Below are 15,076 nucleotides of genomic sequence, written 5' to 3'. Positions count from 1 at the left end.
CAAGGAACTTCATCATGATTGTAAAAGTTGGCATAAAGCAAGAAGTGAAGGGGGGGCTGGAGGGAATGAAAAAATTGGGTGGGAATTGTATCAACAGAAAAGAGATCTGAAAGTTGTGGGGAGGGGACACATTCCTCTATCAGCCTATCACAGAGAAGTCTGGCTGTAGGTCCTGAGGCTTGAGATTACCTGAGAGTGAGTGGAGCTCCACGGCCAATGTATTTCCTTACCTGTGCCAGCACTGGGGCTGCCAGCCATGAGACTGGAGGGTTGCATGAGCAGGCATGGACTGAGGACTTGTGACTTTGGTTATCACTGTGAGATCTTAGACAGAATTTGGTGACTGGAGCATTGCAGGGTAAAACTCTTGCCATTCAGCATGTGGTCATCTTTCTCAATGTCTGAATCTGATCCAGATGAGGCAAGCTTGAGTGGTTTGGGGTATTTTGGGGATACAACTGGGCCATGGGGCACTACACATCTGGCCTGCTTGGCTCACTACAGGTCCTGAAAGCCACACTGCCTCCCTGACACCCCAAGCTCATGCTGCATCAGAAATGCTGCTGCTGAGCTTGGTACTCCCATTCCTTTCCCAGTCTGGCTTCTTCTCCGGTAAGAGAAGTTTCGGGGCCAGCTGGGAGCACAGACGCTTGCACCTTTACATCACTGGCCATTCTCCTGCCAGGCAGCCGTGCCTTAGCTCTGCGCTGCTCCCATCCCACCCACAGGACGCCCGTGGGAGTTCCTGCCACAGAGGTAGGGAGGAAGCCAAGAAAGAAACACTCCTCCACCTCTTTTTTTTTTTTTTTTTTTTTTTGGTGGTGTTTGTCCTTTTTCCCATCAGGGTTACCACCCTCTCTCCCCACTCCTACGGAGAGGGCTGAAGTCTCACTGACTCAGCAATTGTGACTATTATCTGTGCTCTTAATGGTTTGCATCTTTTTGCATCAAAGGGTAAAATTACTTAGGGACGCACACACACTGAAAAGATCATATACAAAAATGCATCCAAGCAGAAAAAAAAAAACCGGTTGTAATGCTCATGAATTCCAGATGACGACTTTTTAAATCCCCGAGAAGGCAGAGAAATTGTTTGATTGTTCTTGTTAATTATAGGACTTGTCCCAGTATCAAATATTTGTAGAAGATAAGACTTCCCTCGTGGAGATGAATAATAACCGAACTTGCTCTTCTTTGAGCCGTTTGGCTTCGTGCTGCGTTTCCCACTCCCAGGCGCACACCCCGCCTAAGCCGGCTGCACCGCTCCACAGCAGCACGTGTACGAACCTCTCCATTAAAAAAAGACCCCCGTAAGTAAACAAGAGAGAGAAACCTCTTACTTGCAGAGCGTGACTTTATTAGCAGCAGCACCGGCGGGCTCCCCCTTGCCTGTCCCCAGGCTGCGGCGGCCGGTTTCACCGCTTCTTCCCCCCGCGCCCGGGAACCGCGGTGCTTGCTCCCGGTCAGCTGTATGAAGTACAGGCAGCGCAAAGGGTTGCCGAGAGAACACAATCCACCTTCCTCCAACCCCAAACCCACGGACGTACCCCAGCCCGTACGCGGAGCCCCGTGACCCACCAGCCAGGTCCCCGCGGGGCCAGCCCGGGACACGACTGCGCTCAGCCGAGCGAGGAGCGGCGGGGGGGTGCTGGCGGAGATGATGATGATGAGGTAACCGGGGGGTCCGGGGCAAAGACGGGCTGCGGGGCCAGGCGCAACGCTTGCTCCCCGCCTGCCTGGGGGAGCGGTGACACGGCGGGTGCTGCCCGGCCCGTCCGTCCCAGGACCCCGTCTCAGGCCGCCCGCGCTGAGGTAACCCTGCTGGCGGGACGGCACCGGCGGCGGCAAAGCGGCTTTTTGGGGCGGTGCCTGGTCATCGGCCCCGGGGAGAGCTCGCGGGAGACCCCAAACTTCTGCTTCCCCGTCGTGCGCCCGGCAGGGGGTCACCGAAATGAGGAGAGGGGTGGCTGAAGGGTGCGGCGGGCGGCTGTGTGTGTGCGCGCTCGCACCGGTGTGATAGGGGCTGACGGTGCGGGAGGTGCTAACGGGCACGCACACGGACACGCAACTCTCGGATGTTTACTCCTAGCGGAGAGCGGGACGGGGACTGCCTGCCTCTCGGGAGGAAAACGGTAGCGGCGTCCCTGGGACCCACGGCAGCCCCGCTCGGTGAAGAAGTTGCCGGGCGGAACAAGAGGCGGAAAGGGCTCGGTGCCCGCCGCTGCTTTCCCGTGCAACCGGGGGACAGCAGCCCCCTTTTCTCCCCACCCGAGGGACGGTGAGGATGATGATGGTGGCGGCGATGGCTGTTGGGGCGGGCGCGTCACTTACCGTGATCAGCCCCGCCGCAGCCGCAGGGCCGCCCTGGTGCGCGGCCGGCGGGCAGGAGCTTGGGACTGCTCTTGAGGAGACTCCCCGCGCAGACCCCTCCCCGCGGCCGCCACCTCGTCTTCTTCCTCTGCCTCCTGCTCCTGCTTCTGCCGGGGTGCCGGCGGCGGCCAGGCGCAGCGAGCCTCTCCTCCCCCATTGTTCCTGGTCTCCCTCTCCCTCTCGTGTTTTTTTTTTTTCCTTTTGTTATTTGCACTCGCATTGTGTTGTTTGTCTCTGAAGCCGCCTCATGACCACTAAAGGGATTTCACCTCGTCCTTGAGAGACAGAGAGAAGGGGGAAGGGGGGGAAGGAGGGGAGAAGAGAAAGGAAGAGATCACCAAACACCCATCTCCCGGTCCCTCCCCGCACCTCTGCCTCTCCCCACCCCACCAGTGTCTCACTTAGCACCCCGCGCCCGGAGGAGACATTGCAGTTAGCGGGTAGGTGCCTGTCGGCCGCCGGTCTAACTTTCGCCGGCGGGCGCTCAGCGCCCCGCGGGGCTCCCCGGGCGGCGGGGGGACGGCGGGCGGGCGGGCGGACGGGCGGGCGAGACCCGGCGAGGGGCAGCGCGGAGGGGCGGGCTCCGGTGGCGGGGCCGGCTGTCAGCGCGGCCGGCTTCCTCCCGGGCGCTCGTACACCTCCCGAAGTTTGGCACAACTTGTCACGCCCCCCCCCTTCCTCCTCCTCCTCCTCCTCCTCCTGCTGCCGCCGGCGGGGCTGGGGGCGGGCCGGCCGCGGTGCCCACGCCCGTGTGGTGTGGCGGGGAGTCGCTGCTCCGCGCCCTGCCCAGGCATGGCTCAGCCCTCGGGATCCCGGCGGACAGGAAGCTTTAAATTATTGTAATTGCCTCTCCGTGCGTGCGTGCGTGAGTGCCGAGCGGCGGCTGCCGTCCGCGCCGCTCTAGGGGAGGCGAGCCGCGGGGCGCGGGGGGCACCGGTGGGCACCGGGGAACGGGGGGCACCGGGAGGGGCTGTTCACATGTTTCTACGAGGCGTGTGCCTCGCTTCTGCCGGAGTCCGAGGGTGACTCAGTGGTAGGGCGCTGCAGGCTCGGTTCACCCGTTTCGTCTGCTTTCCCCTCAAAGAGAAGACGGGTCGGGGAAAAATGATGTACCGGTCAGGCTGGGGAGCGCGGCCGCGCTCGTCCCCGCCGGCGCCCGGTCGAGCTGGCCAAGGCACCGGTGATGGGAGGGATCTGTGCCTTCTCAGAAAAGTTAAGGGACTTTATTCCAGCCCTCCTGAGATCCTAGAATAACCGGAGCCCCTTGCCGGGAGGAACGTGATCGGCTTTTCCCTAGGGATGGCATGCTGCCTCAGCCCTGTACTTTGGTCAAGGGTAGAACCAATAGCAGGCTGTGGGATTTTGGGTAATAAGTGTGGGAATCTGCAAGAAGAGTAGGTCTAAGAGTGATTTGTTTTCTTGCTGCTCATGAATAATGGCCTCTAGCTTTATTTATTTATTAATTTTTTAAACCAGCAGGCCAATGAAATAGGCACGTGGGAGATTTGTAGGCGTTCAACATCGCGATCATCAGCAACCGCAACAATACAGTAGGGGCGTCCAGGAGGAGGGTGTCTGAGCACAACTATTTTCTTTGAGACGCTAGTCTCGCACGCTGGTGCAGGTAGCTTTTATCGTTAATGCTACCGCTTAACTCTCGTAAGGGGAAAACCAACGCCATCCTAAAATTAGAGAAGTTTTTCTTATTCTTTTTTTCATCTTTTTTTTTTTTTAATAGAGCTTCACATTGGTCCGTCTCTGTCAAATAATAGAATATTAACATTAGTTCAAATTAAACAAGAAGGTTGAATTCCAGCTGTAGTACTGCAGGATAATGTGTCCTGGCTTTTCTCTTCCCAATTTAAATACAGCTAGCTGTCTGCAGCCTTGCTGAAGTGAGCCACTCAGATTAAAAAGCAGCTTCATATACATGAGGAGCTAGTACAAAGTTCTTCATCGAAATATTTTAGCACCTGAAACTTACCTGAGAGCAGCTACTTGTGTCTGCTGCTGTTTTTATATCCTCTTAATCCTTCCCAGCACTGGAAGATACATTATTGCCTCAGAAACAAATTCTTCATCCTGCAAAATGCACTATTTACAACTATTAAACTGGGGTTGCAAGGGGAGATTTTTATTTCATTTTATTTTTAATTTAGCTGTATTATCTTGCTAGGTTACAGCCAGCTTTAGTTTACAAGGTTTCTCCAGTTGAAGAGGGAGAGGCTGGCATGGATCTGCTGCATTTTGCAACTGGATAGCATGTCTGTTCTGACATGATTGAAACACGAAAACCCAATGAGCACATAGCCATTATGCCTGGAAATGCGGCAGCAGAGCTTTCTGGTTGAACCTAAACTGTTTCAGTTGAGTTACACTGTAAGGAGTACAAGACTTGAAAGCTGCAAGTGTCTTATGTAAACAGATGGACATTTGAGATGTATTGACTGTTTTGAGTTAATTCAGTTAACATGTGGGTGCACATGTAGTTAATTTAGTATAAGTTTTTGTAAGCGATGGCAGCTAATACACGCTTTTCAGAGAGAAAATAAAAGCCTGTGAATTTTGTCTATATGTGCTGGAGCTCCAGCTGTAGAAGTGCTTAGGGACTATGATCGTCCTGATCTTGTAGTACCAGGTGAGACTTAACAGAGAGCTTACAGTTTTTTACTTCAGAATGCAAGGTAGCTTGCTAATGAATTTTTAAATGATAAGGTACCCTTCTGAGGTCTCTTTGCTGAGAAAATACAAACATGCTTAAACATACATCTTGCTGCACTTTTATTGTATGTGCTGCTTGCCAAAACCAGTTAGGTTGAGCAGTATCATTAAACTGTCAGATGTATTGTTTACAATGGGATAATTCTTCCATGTTCAGGGTGAAGAAACAGCAGTTTTCTGTTACTCATCATAAAAATGTACCATTGCGTTCCAAGAAGGTTTGCAAGTGGCGTAGCTAACTATCGCTGCATAAAGCATGGGAGGAGATTGAGACTTCTTGGCATCTCTGACAGTGCTGGTGTAATGCAACGTGTGTACAGGAGCTTTGTTTCTGCCTGCAGTTCATACTTACCCTGATATAAAACACTCTGATGTTGGCATATGGATACACCAAAAAACAGAGTGTTTGTTGAAAAATAAGAATTCGGCATTTAGGAGAAAGTAAATGAACAGTCCTTCTAAAAATACAACAGTATGCTAAAATATTGCCAAAGCGCTGCTCTGACGCTGTTGTAAGCTGTCATATTTTTTTGACCATTATAAATAGATTAGTATTATTATAAGGATTTTTTTCCTATTAGCAAAGAAGGTTTTTTTCCTGTTTTCTACATCAGAATCCTTGCGTGTTCCCTGAACAGGCAGAGCTGTGCTTGCACTGGAGGCAGCAGGAGTGTTGCTGAGGAGGAAGTGGGCAGCTGGGCCTTACGCCTTGAGAATGGCTCTTGGAAAGCCTAAAAGCCTCCTGTACTGTAAACCTGGAGGTTTTTTATAATGTTTTACTTAATTTTTTCCATTTCTTCAAGCGTTAGAGTTGGTCCAGTTAATCACTTCTGATGTATTATGTAGTTAGGATCAGATCAAATTTGGTTTAGACAGTGAATTGAAGCCTGAAACAAGATCGAGCTCCTCTTTGGTGGCACTGAAGTGTTGAGGGCTTGTGGGAGTCTTCCTCCTATTTCATGGGTTGCTCAGACCCAATTAGGAGAATTCCTTTCAAACTTACAACCAAACTGGGAATTTCAAGCCATTTCTGTTTCTCTTTGTGAAATTTAGTAACAGATAAGAGCATTCAGGTCAAGATCAAAGCATTAGATTTGCATCCTACTGCTAGTCATGTTGCAGTAACACCTTTGGGCATTGTGTGGAGAGTGTAGGCTACAGGTAAAGTGGATTTCCCATGCCTTGTGTACAGCCTGTTAAAGTAGCTGAAGTCCAAGTGCTGCTTGCTCCACTGATGGACATCCTAGATAAGTGTAAGATGATTATTCTTGCAGTATGTTTCCTCATGTTTCTGGTCTCTTCAAGCACGTGGTGAACACACAGGCACAGGCACTTGCACAGTACATTCTGCATACATGAAGCGCATTGTCTGAACAAGTGTTTATGTTGCTTACAGAGCACACATGCTTTCTAGGTGCACACGTTTCTAGGTGAGGAGAATATACGCTTCATGACAGCTTGAGGAGGGTCTCCTCTAATATTTCTAACATCTTTATTTTCTGTCTTCTCCGGCTTCTCCCTTTTGCTTTGAGCTGCAAGTGTAGATTGAAACTCAGGTAATACATAAGAGGATTCTTTAATCTTGGCTATTTTCAGAGGCACAAAGGACAATTACTTTCTCCTCCTACTAACCTCCTGCTGGCTTACTAGCTGCTTGGGAGGCTAGTGATTTTAAGAATGCTGCTTTACCCAGTGCATCAAATACAGAGCAAATCTTTGCTCACCAAGATCTCAGTTCCTACACCTCATGGTAACACCAAAAATTGAACTTGAGTGGCCCAGAGTGCCAGCTCCTACTGTGAAGACTCATACAAGCATCAGCACTTTTTAGAGTTAAATTTGATCCATTGGCCCTGAGCAGTGCTGACAATTGCCAGCTAAAAGACTCTTCAGTGAATTGTCCTTTAACAGAAGTCTTTATTTTATTTTTTTCTTTCCCCCATTTCCTGTTGTTCTTTTAAATAAAAAGAAATCCTGGTGACAAAGCTAAAGTGTATTCTGTGATTATTGTTTAAAGAAAAAGATTTACCTATCTCTCAATGAAATGAATTGCCTGAAAATTGCAGGTCAGAGTTATTTTATAAGGGCAGTATTCTTCACTGCTGCAATAATCTCAAAAAAAAAAATTCGCTAAGTAACACATTTATGTACAAGTATTTGATCCTTTGAATGGTCGTAGTTAAAATACATGGGAGAGTCTGCACTGTATTAACACTGTACTAGTGTGATAAAGGACACTGAACACTTAAACCTGTCTTTTTTGTTTGTGAGCATGTCCTGAGAGAAACTGAGCAGGCTCAACTGGCCGCTGCAGTTTGATGACAATTTGTACCGTCTGCAAGGAATGTCGTTTTACAGAACATCTTTTACAGAACATCATCCAAATAAAACCATACCCCATAGAGGAGTGATTTCCACTGTAGTCTCCTGGTCCCTGGCAGGGTGGTCCAGGTTTTACTTGAAATGAATGTAAAAGTCTTGGGAAAGCTGACAAAGTCTTGTTCAGTAGGGTTAGATTTGCTACATAAGGTTTGCATACATAGCATTTGCCTTTGCTAGTCAAAGCCTAGGGGGATGTTTACGGTACCCTGGAGTATTAGTAAAATTGTATTTAAGGTCCTGCTCTTAGTGGCAGTGATGTTAATGTATTTAATTTAAAACCAGATTTTCAGCACTGGCTTTTGGCTTAGGCAGGGTAAAAAGCAGGCTAGGACAGCAAAGAACTCATGGGATAGGATGAAGCTGCCTGCTTACAGCTGGGCAATAAGGGCTCCTGCTCCAAGAAGTTGCTTTGCCCATGCTTTTGAGGAGAGGTGACAAAACTGTGTTAAGCTTGCTCTGCTCAGAAGCATTGAGCTGACTCTGAAACAGGTGTAAATATGGCTTGCAGTATCTTCAGTTACTATAGGGGGTAAGTGAATACAACAGGTTTAAATTTGATTCAAGCGCCATACTGTGTTTTGTAGCAGGCAGTCTAAAGACACATTTAATTAAACTGGTTCAATTCCTAAACTAGGATTATGGAGTCTACCTTTTACACTGCTATACAATCCTTGTTGTATCAGTAAGCTTTCAGTGTAATGAAAAGGGCTGGGGGACACAGCTGCAATCCTCAGCTAACCAATTAACTGTTGAATAAGGATCTCAAAGTTAATTTTACAGTCAATTTTTTAAAAAAGAAAGCAAAATACCTGTTATATGGCTAAGTCAGTTTCTCTGCTCAGCGAATTGAAGAGTTGCTTTTCTTAGGTGGGAACACCATTTCAATGTCACAACCGACCTTCTAGTAGGAGACTAGCCCTAATGAACCGGGTTTATATTGAGAAAAGTTATGAAACCATTAGAGAAGAGAAGTAGAAAATTAATAGTTTTTGAGTGATTTCAGAGCAGACTGAATTGAAGGTAGATACTGACTTCTGCATGAAAGAATTGTTTACAAACACAAAGAAAATACTTATTCTGTAACTTATTCATCCCGAAAATCACATGCTGGTGGAGTCTCTCCTTCTCCACTGACTCTGGAAGGAGCCTGGGGATACTGGGGCTCCCAGGGAAAGGCAGCTGCTGTGGCTCTTTGTGTGCTGTCCTTACATGCGCATCCGGTAACATGTATCTGTGTTACCACTGAAATGAGATTGTTCCTTATGCTGTAGTATTAAAGATCATGCTTCTCATGCTAGAATATAGGCAAATGCATAAATAATAACAAGAAATGTAATATATGTGTCAATTACACTTCTGTTTAATAATAAATTGAATGCATCTCCTAGGAGGGGTATGCAAAATATATAAGAAGTATAATCAGTCACAGAAAAGTGAATGTGTTAACGCAATATACTGCTTTACGAATTCAAATCTGGAAGAAGAGTGTGTTTAGTAGGAGACACTGTGCTCTGTGCTGTGCTTCAGATTGATTTGTAATTGTATGCAGGTGGCCACCAGAAGCAGGACAGTGTGATTCTGAGAAAACTAAGTGATCTGTTCTGATTCCTGGGAATGCAAGTTTGTTTAGTGGCACCATGGTGCATTAAGTGCGTTGTGGTTGAGATTAACAAATGTAGGACAGTTAATTAGCTCAAGCTTGCAAGTCATGCGTAGATTACTTGGTCAGTACATGCACAAATAGGGTGAGCTTTTTAGTTCTCGCTGAAACTTGTTGCTGAGATCGGTTTTGTGCCTCCTGCCAATAGAAAAGAGAGCTGGAACAGAAATGCTGAAGTACTTGTCAGTTCTGTAAAACAGTTTCCAATTGAAAACTGAAATTATATATAATGAGGCATTCCTATCAACAGGGTTGCCCTAGGTAAGTAGCTTTCTGCATGGGATGATGAAAGTTTTGCCACTGTTGAAGAATAATATTAATTCTTATGAGATATTACAAATGAGTAAAAGCTGATGAATAGGTGCAAATGCGTATGCAAGATTTTAGTACTTCTGAAAGGCAATTGACAGTTCTGGAAATTGAAGGCCTCTCTTTGCCATGAAAGTTCTGTAGAGGAAAGCATCACTGTAAAAATATGTGTAGTGCATCCCCAGTGTGACCTGGGGGGTATTCTGCAGGTAGCACCTCTGGGGTGAAGAGGGAGCCTGCTCAGTAAAACACTTGTGGATGTGATTCTCCAAGCACGTATGTGCTAGATTACTAACACATTTAAAATGTGTGCTTGGGATCTTTACATGGATGGTTACCTCCTCCCCCCCGTCATAAAATGCCATTAGACCAATATTGTGCTTTATGTAAGACATTATCTTTGAATGATCGCGTTATCTGTGTTTTTATGGGGAGTAACAGGGGGGAGGAAAGCAAGACCGGAGTCTTGCACCTTCTACTATGTGTCCTGCTGTTCTTTTAATAACTCATGCATTGTGTTGGTACAGAAAGCGGCTCCTAGTGAGAAGTAACAAGTTGAAATGGGGTAGAAAATAGAGAAGCCAGGAGATTCTAATGCTTAAAGGCACACTGAAGGTAAGGGTGTGGGTACAGCAGCATGAATAGCAGCAGCAGTTATATACCCAAGCACCTCTGCATCGCACACAAATGTAGCATGAAGAAGTAGCAGTAAGAAGCTACTTGGAAGAAAAATGCAGTTGTTCAATAGGGTAAAGTTTTAAGAATGCAAGATTTTTCTTCTTGCTTTGATTAGTTTTAAATTCCGTGGTTTTATGTTTGAGGAAAAGGAAAATATTTACTTGTATAATTATAAAGATTTTTATGATTTTTTTTTTCTCAACACTGTAAGTTTTGCTTCTTTGGAGCCTAAAGTACTTTGAAATTTTTCTGCCTTCATTGTCCAGTTGCAAATAACTCAGAATATGGCATGTGAGTTGTGGAGGTGTGGTTTATGGCCTGAGTAAAAACAGTATTTGAGTATAGGCATAATTTCAGGAATGTGGCTTACTTAGTTTAAATTCAGCAAAAATGTATTTGCACAAGTGCAGCACTCAGTTAGAAAGGTGAGATTTCAATGCAGCCAAAGTCCCATTTTTGAAGGTAGTGCAGATAGTGCCCTGTTGACCTGCAGGGTGATTCAGGTGTCTAAGTCACTGTAATTAAAGGGAAAAATAGAAAAAACCTGTTTTTCTAAGTTATTGCATTGTTAAACATTGTCTGTTTTGAAGGCCTGCAGGGACTGTGATGACTGTAAGAGGTGTCTTCCAGAAGCTCCAGAGACTGCAGGGTTTATGTGGATTCCTGTTTAAAGAATGGTAGTGAGGGCATTTTAAGTGGTTAACAGTAGCAGAAATTGGCTTCTCAAAGTCCTTGTATAGTTTTTCTTTTCTTTCTTAGCAGCAGGGATGTTGGTCAGGTTGGACCTCAGGAGGCCACCTCCATGCGCAGGGTTGGTCCTAGTAGCAGATCAGGTCAGCCATAGTGTTTTTCCAGTTGAGGCTTGAAAACCTTCATAAATGGAGGTACCAAAACCTATCTGTGCATCTTTTGGTTTCTTTTAGTGTGTTGTCTTTCTCTGATTATATTTCAGTTTGTGTTATGTTGCTGGTAAGTATATCTGTGTTCATTTTATGGTGCTTTCTGGTCTTTTTTCCCTGACTTGATGTAGTAGATCGATCATATGAATATATATAGGATCTTTGTTTATAGTTTACGCGAAAAGGATGGCTTTAACCTAGTGGAGCTGATCCTTCATGACTCCCTTTGTTAACAGGGAGAGGCTAGCTCCTGAAGAAAGTATTGCAGAGAAAGAACTTCTGCCTTACTATTGACTGTAACAGAGACAACTTATCTCACATGGCTAAAGTTGCCCATGTGAGGGCAGAGCTTAAGACACAGGAGGTAAGCATTATGGGCCTGGTTTTGTACCTACTGCCATCAGGGCAGACCGCTGTTTGGTGTAGTCTGTTGATGCTAAAACCCTGAGGTGGTGACCCTTTGGAAGCTATAGCTGAAATGTGCATCCAGATGGGATTACCAAAGTTGCAGAGAGAAATTCAGCCGTCAGTATTCACTGGTGTTTGATGGGCTTGGGAACAGTTGTTTCCAAACTCAGCTGTTACCCCCCCCCCCCCCCGAGAAACCCTTTCAAAATATCTGACTGAAACACTGAGAGTTTTGCTATTAGTTTCCTTTATTTAGTGGGACAACATTTTGCTCTTTTTTTGCTATTCAGAAAATGTGGATTCTTTTCAGTGTCTTAATAGGTTTTGGTTCAGCCCCTTGTACAGTTTCCCATGTAGAGCTTTTGTTTGTTTGTTACAGCTTCAGCTTTGGAGAGCAATGAGTGGCGTGTTTCTGCGGAGCTGTGGACTTCTTTTATTGACTCGAACACACAGTTTAAAGAAAATGGGGATGGGTGTGTGTGGGCAAATGAAAGTATATTGTTTTTTATAAAGTGTCACCTGCAACATGCTTTTAAATAAACCCCTATATAACCATGTATGGCTTTTTTTTTTTTTTTGTTTTACTTGAAAGACACTATCTCCTTCTTCTAAACATTTGCACAGCAAAGCAATGCATTATTGCATTTTCATAAATAATTGAAAAGCAACTTAAAAGAAAGTAGGCCAACAGAAGAAAAAAAAAAGTAAGTGTTGGTTTCAAATTTGAGAGAAGAAAAATATGTTTCCTTCTTGATAGGAAGTCTGTTAAATGTTATTAAATCCCATTCTCCCACCCCTACATGACCAAAGACAAATCTGACAATTGACAGTTTCATTTCAAAGAAAGAGAAACGGGGGAAAATGTTTTGCAACACTGAGTCTGGTTTGCTTTGTTTCTTCTTTGTTTTAAATTCCCCCCCCCCCCCCCTTTGTAGGAAAGGAATTGTGACCCCTTATCAGTTTGCAAGTGACTGAGGATCAAGTCTCTGGAGGTCTGTGTGTTGGCTTTTCAGCACTGTTCTCCATGCTGGGCTGTAATAATGCAAGCTATTTTAGAACTGTGCATACGTTAGTGTTCTGGCGCAGCATGATACAATAATGTGTGAAAAAGCATAAGATCACACCTTGGTGAAACTTGCAGATTTCCTGCATAATCCGACAGTGAGCTCTTGTCAGGTTTTGACTATATGTAAAGTGAGAATAAAGTTTCCAGAAGCAAAGCGCAAGCCTTGGATGCATTTTGAATGGCTGTGGAGGGATTTTGGCCTTGACGTGGGTACGAATGCGCCTGACTCTAAGCACTTTAGTCCCACTCTAGCCAGTGGGCCTCCTTCAGCACTTAAAATTTGGCAAATGCTTTAAGCCCTTTGCCTAATTGAAGCTCTACTTTTGCAAGTTTTGAGAAAGATGAAAGAACCACTGTAAATAATTCCTTGAAAGACAGTCATTAATATAAACAATTTTCATGCAGCATACGGTGCAGTGTATCTGGTGACCGCAGCAGGTGTCACGTGTGGGAATGGTTTGTGGCCATGGGCGTCTTCACCAGGGTGCTGGTACATTGGTACTGAGCTGGTGTGGCTGAGGGAAGAAGGGCAAGGCGAAAGCGAAAATGTGTTGTTGTAGATGTTCTGACAAGATGAGGACCAGGGCTTTTATTCCAGCATGGGCTCTGCATGGGCTCTGGCTATCTATTAGTGCTATACCAGAAGTTACAGGTGCACTGTAGGAATTGCTGTGTGAGGTTCTTGTGTCCTAACAAGGCAGGTCCTAATAGTTCTTCCTGGCCTGGAGATGAAGAGGTCAGTGACTGCCAGTATTAATGTGTTGCTTAATGTGCTTTAAGATTAGACCTACTGAAAAAATAGACCCCAGTGAGGGGAAGCTTCACATAACTGATCTGTTCCCTGGAGGAAAAAATGTCAGCATGTGCATTCTCTTCTTCTTTCCTCCCAGATTTACTCCATCTCCTTTCATTTTTTATAACCAGCACGGCTGTATTTTAAGTTGCTGCCCACCATTTCCAAAATGTGTGATACATTTGTTAAGGATTTGGAATTTGGGATACTTTGATGTAACTTCATGTAGGCTTTATAGAAAAACCTGACGTGTATGTTTAGTTTCTAAACACCTTCTGTGCTTGATTTATCCTCACAGGTTGTCAAGGTAGTCAGATGACCTGAAACTGAGGAAGTGAGAGGGAGCTCAGCTGGCAAAAGTCTGACATTGAGTCTGACTGCGGCTCAGATTTGTTTTGCAGAGTTGAGCCCAGGCTGCGTAGGCAGTGAAGAAAGCCTTCTTCACCTTCACCATTGTATCCAAAAAACTCTGAGCAGCATCATTTTTTGCAGGTGATGAATAACCTAGTTAGCTCACATTGTTTCAATCCGGTGACAGTTCTCCCAGTTTGAGAAGGCGTGGTGGTAATTTGTAATAGCATATTGATATTCAGGCTCAAAGGTAGAGGTGCTTTGTTGGTTCTTTGGTTGGTTTTCTCAGCCAGAGAAACCACACTGTCAGCCATCTGTCATGGACCACCATGCACTAGTTACCTCTTTACATTAGATGTTACTGTTTAATATGGCTCAGCAGGTTGGCTTCCAGTGAAGCAGACTCACAACTTTTAACCTAGCTGGATATTTTCAAGGTCCCATGGCAATTCTGAGCGCAAGTACTGATAGGACAATGGGGAATGACTTTAAACTGAAAGAGATTTAGATTTAAATTAGATATAAGAAAGAACTTTACTGTGATGGTGGTGAGGCACTGGAATAGGTTGCCCAGAGAAGCTGTGTCTGCCCCATCCCTGGAAGTGTTCAAGGCCAGGCTGGATGGGGCTTGGAGCAACCTGGTCTTGTGGAAGATGTCCCTGGCCGTGGCAGGGGGTTTGTAACTAGATGATCTTTAAGGTCCCTTCCAACCCAAACCATGATTGTAGGAATTATAATCACCAGAGGCATGCAGATCTTGAAATGAAATATGTGGAGGGTGCTCATAAAGCGTTGTCATTTTCTGTTGTCACAGAATTTTCTTTCCCTTTGGTTGTCCTGAGCAGTGTCTCTTAGGGCCTGTCTGTCCTGGGACATTTCCTGTATAAGTTGAAGGAGGGCTTTCTGGGCAGAAGACAGAGTCATTTTGTTGACACAGAAAAGTGTGCGTCATTGTTTGTGTTATTACTGTTTTACATTTTTTGTATTTGTAAGAACAGCATATTGATGACTGCGTGTTAAAACTCTGTCTTTTAGTGGCCTCGTTTTCTTTCTGAAAAAGGAAGAAAGCTACATTCTTTCTAAGAAAAACACAATTATGTTGGAACAAGTACTAGTGCTGTGTTCATACATGATCAAATTCAGGAAGATTAGGGCACTGTGTATAAATTGCCTTCGTGTTCGTTAGGTTAGCAGCTGTCAAATAAGTGATTACAGACATTGGCATAGCTTTTCTTTCCATAATCACTGTGAAACAGGGATGGAAATGTAACAGATGCCATTTAATATGGACCAGCACCTAGGTTCTGTTGCTGGGTCTGGCTCTTTTGCCTCGTGGCCAGAGTTTCTTAGCATCTTTTTTGATTTAATTCCTGACTAGTTATAAATGGAGATAATAGTATTCCCTCACTTTACAGGAGATTTCTAAGGCTGTTTGTTAA

The 15,076-nt window shown here is 45.4% G+C and overlaps 1 protein-coding gene and 1 long non-coding RNA gene across 4 annotated transcripts in view; both read left to right on the top strand.

The window, feature by feature from the left end:
- The first annotated feature begins 2,577 nt into the window (after positions 1-2,577).
- SOX5 (SRY-box transcription factor 5) overlaps positions 2,578-15,076 on the top strand; it is a 645,963-nt gene continuing 633,464 nt past the window's right edge. Inside the window, exon 1 of one of the 3 annotated variants that reach the window (XM_061444585.1) lies at positions 2,578-2,810. The gene's annotated coding sequence lies outside the window, so the exon portion shown is untranslated. Of the gene's footprint in view, positions 2,811-3,109; positions 3,232-15,076 lie in introns of those variants that run through there. The other 2 variants (XM_061444584.1, XM_061444586.1) reach the window with 2 other exon arrangements.
- Positions 9,667-11,986, top strand: LOC133275837 (uncharacterized). Its single transcript, XR_009745696.1, has 3 exons — positions 9,667-9,828; positions 9,970-11,383; positions 11,807-11,986. It is a non-coding gene; the product is annotated as an uncharacterized LOC133275837 (long non-coding RNA).

The sequence above is a fragment of the Pezoporus flaviventris genome, unplaced genomic scaffold, assembly GCF_033815535.1.
Source record: "Pezoporus flaviventris isolate CSIRO_AGI_PZ_B2104156 unplaced genomic scaffold, CSIRO_AGI_Pfla_v1 ptg000002l, whole genome shotgun sequence".
In the NCBI taxonomy this organism is placed as follows: domain Eukaryota; kingdom Metazoa; phylum Chordata; class Aves; order Psittaciformes; family Psittacidae; genus Pezoporus; species Pezoporus flaviventris.
The sequence above is the reverse complement of the archived record's forward strand: the minus strand, read 5'-3'. Positions and strand labels throughout refer to the sequence as shown.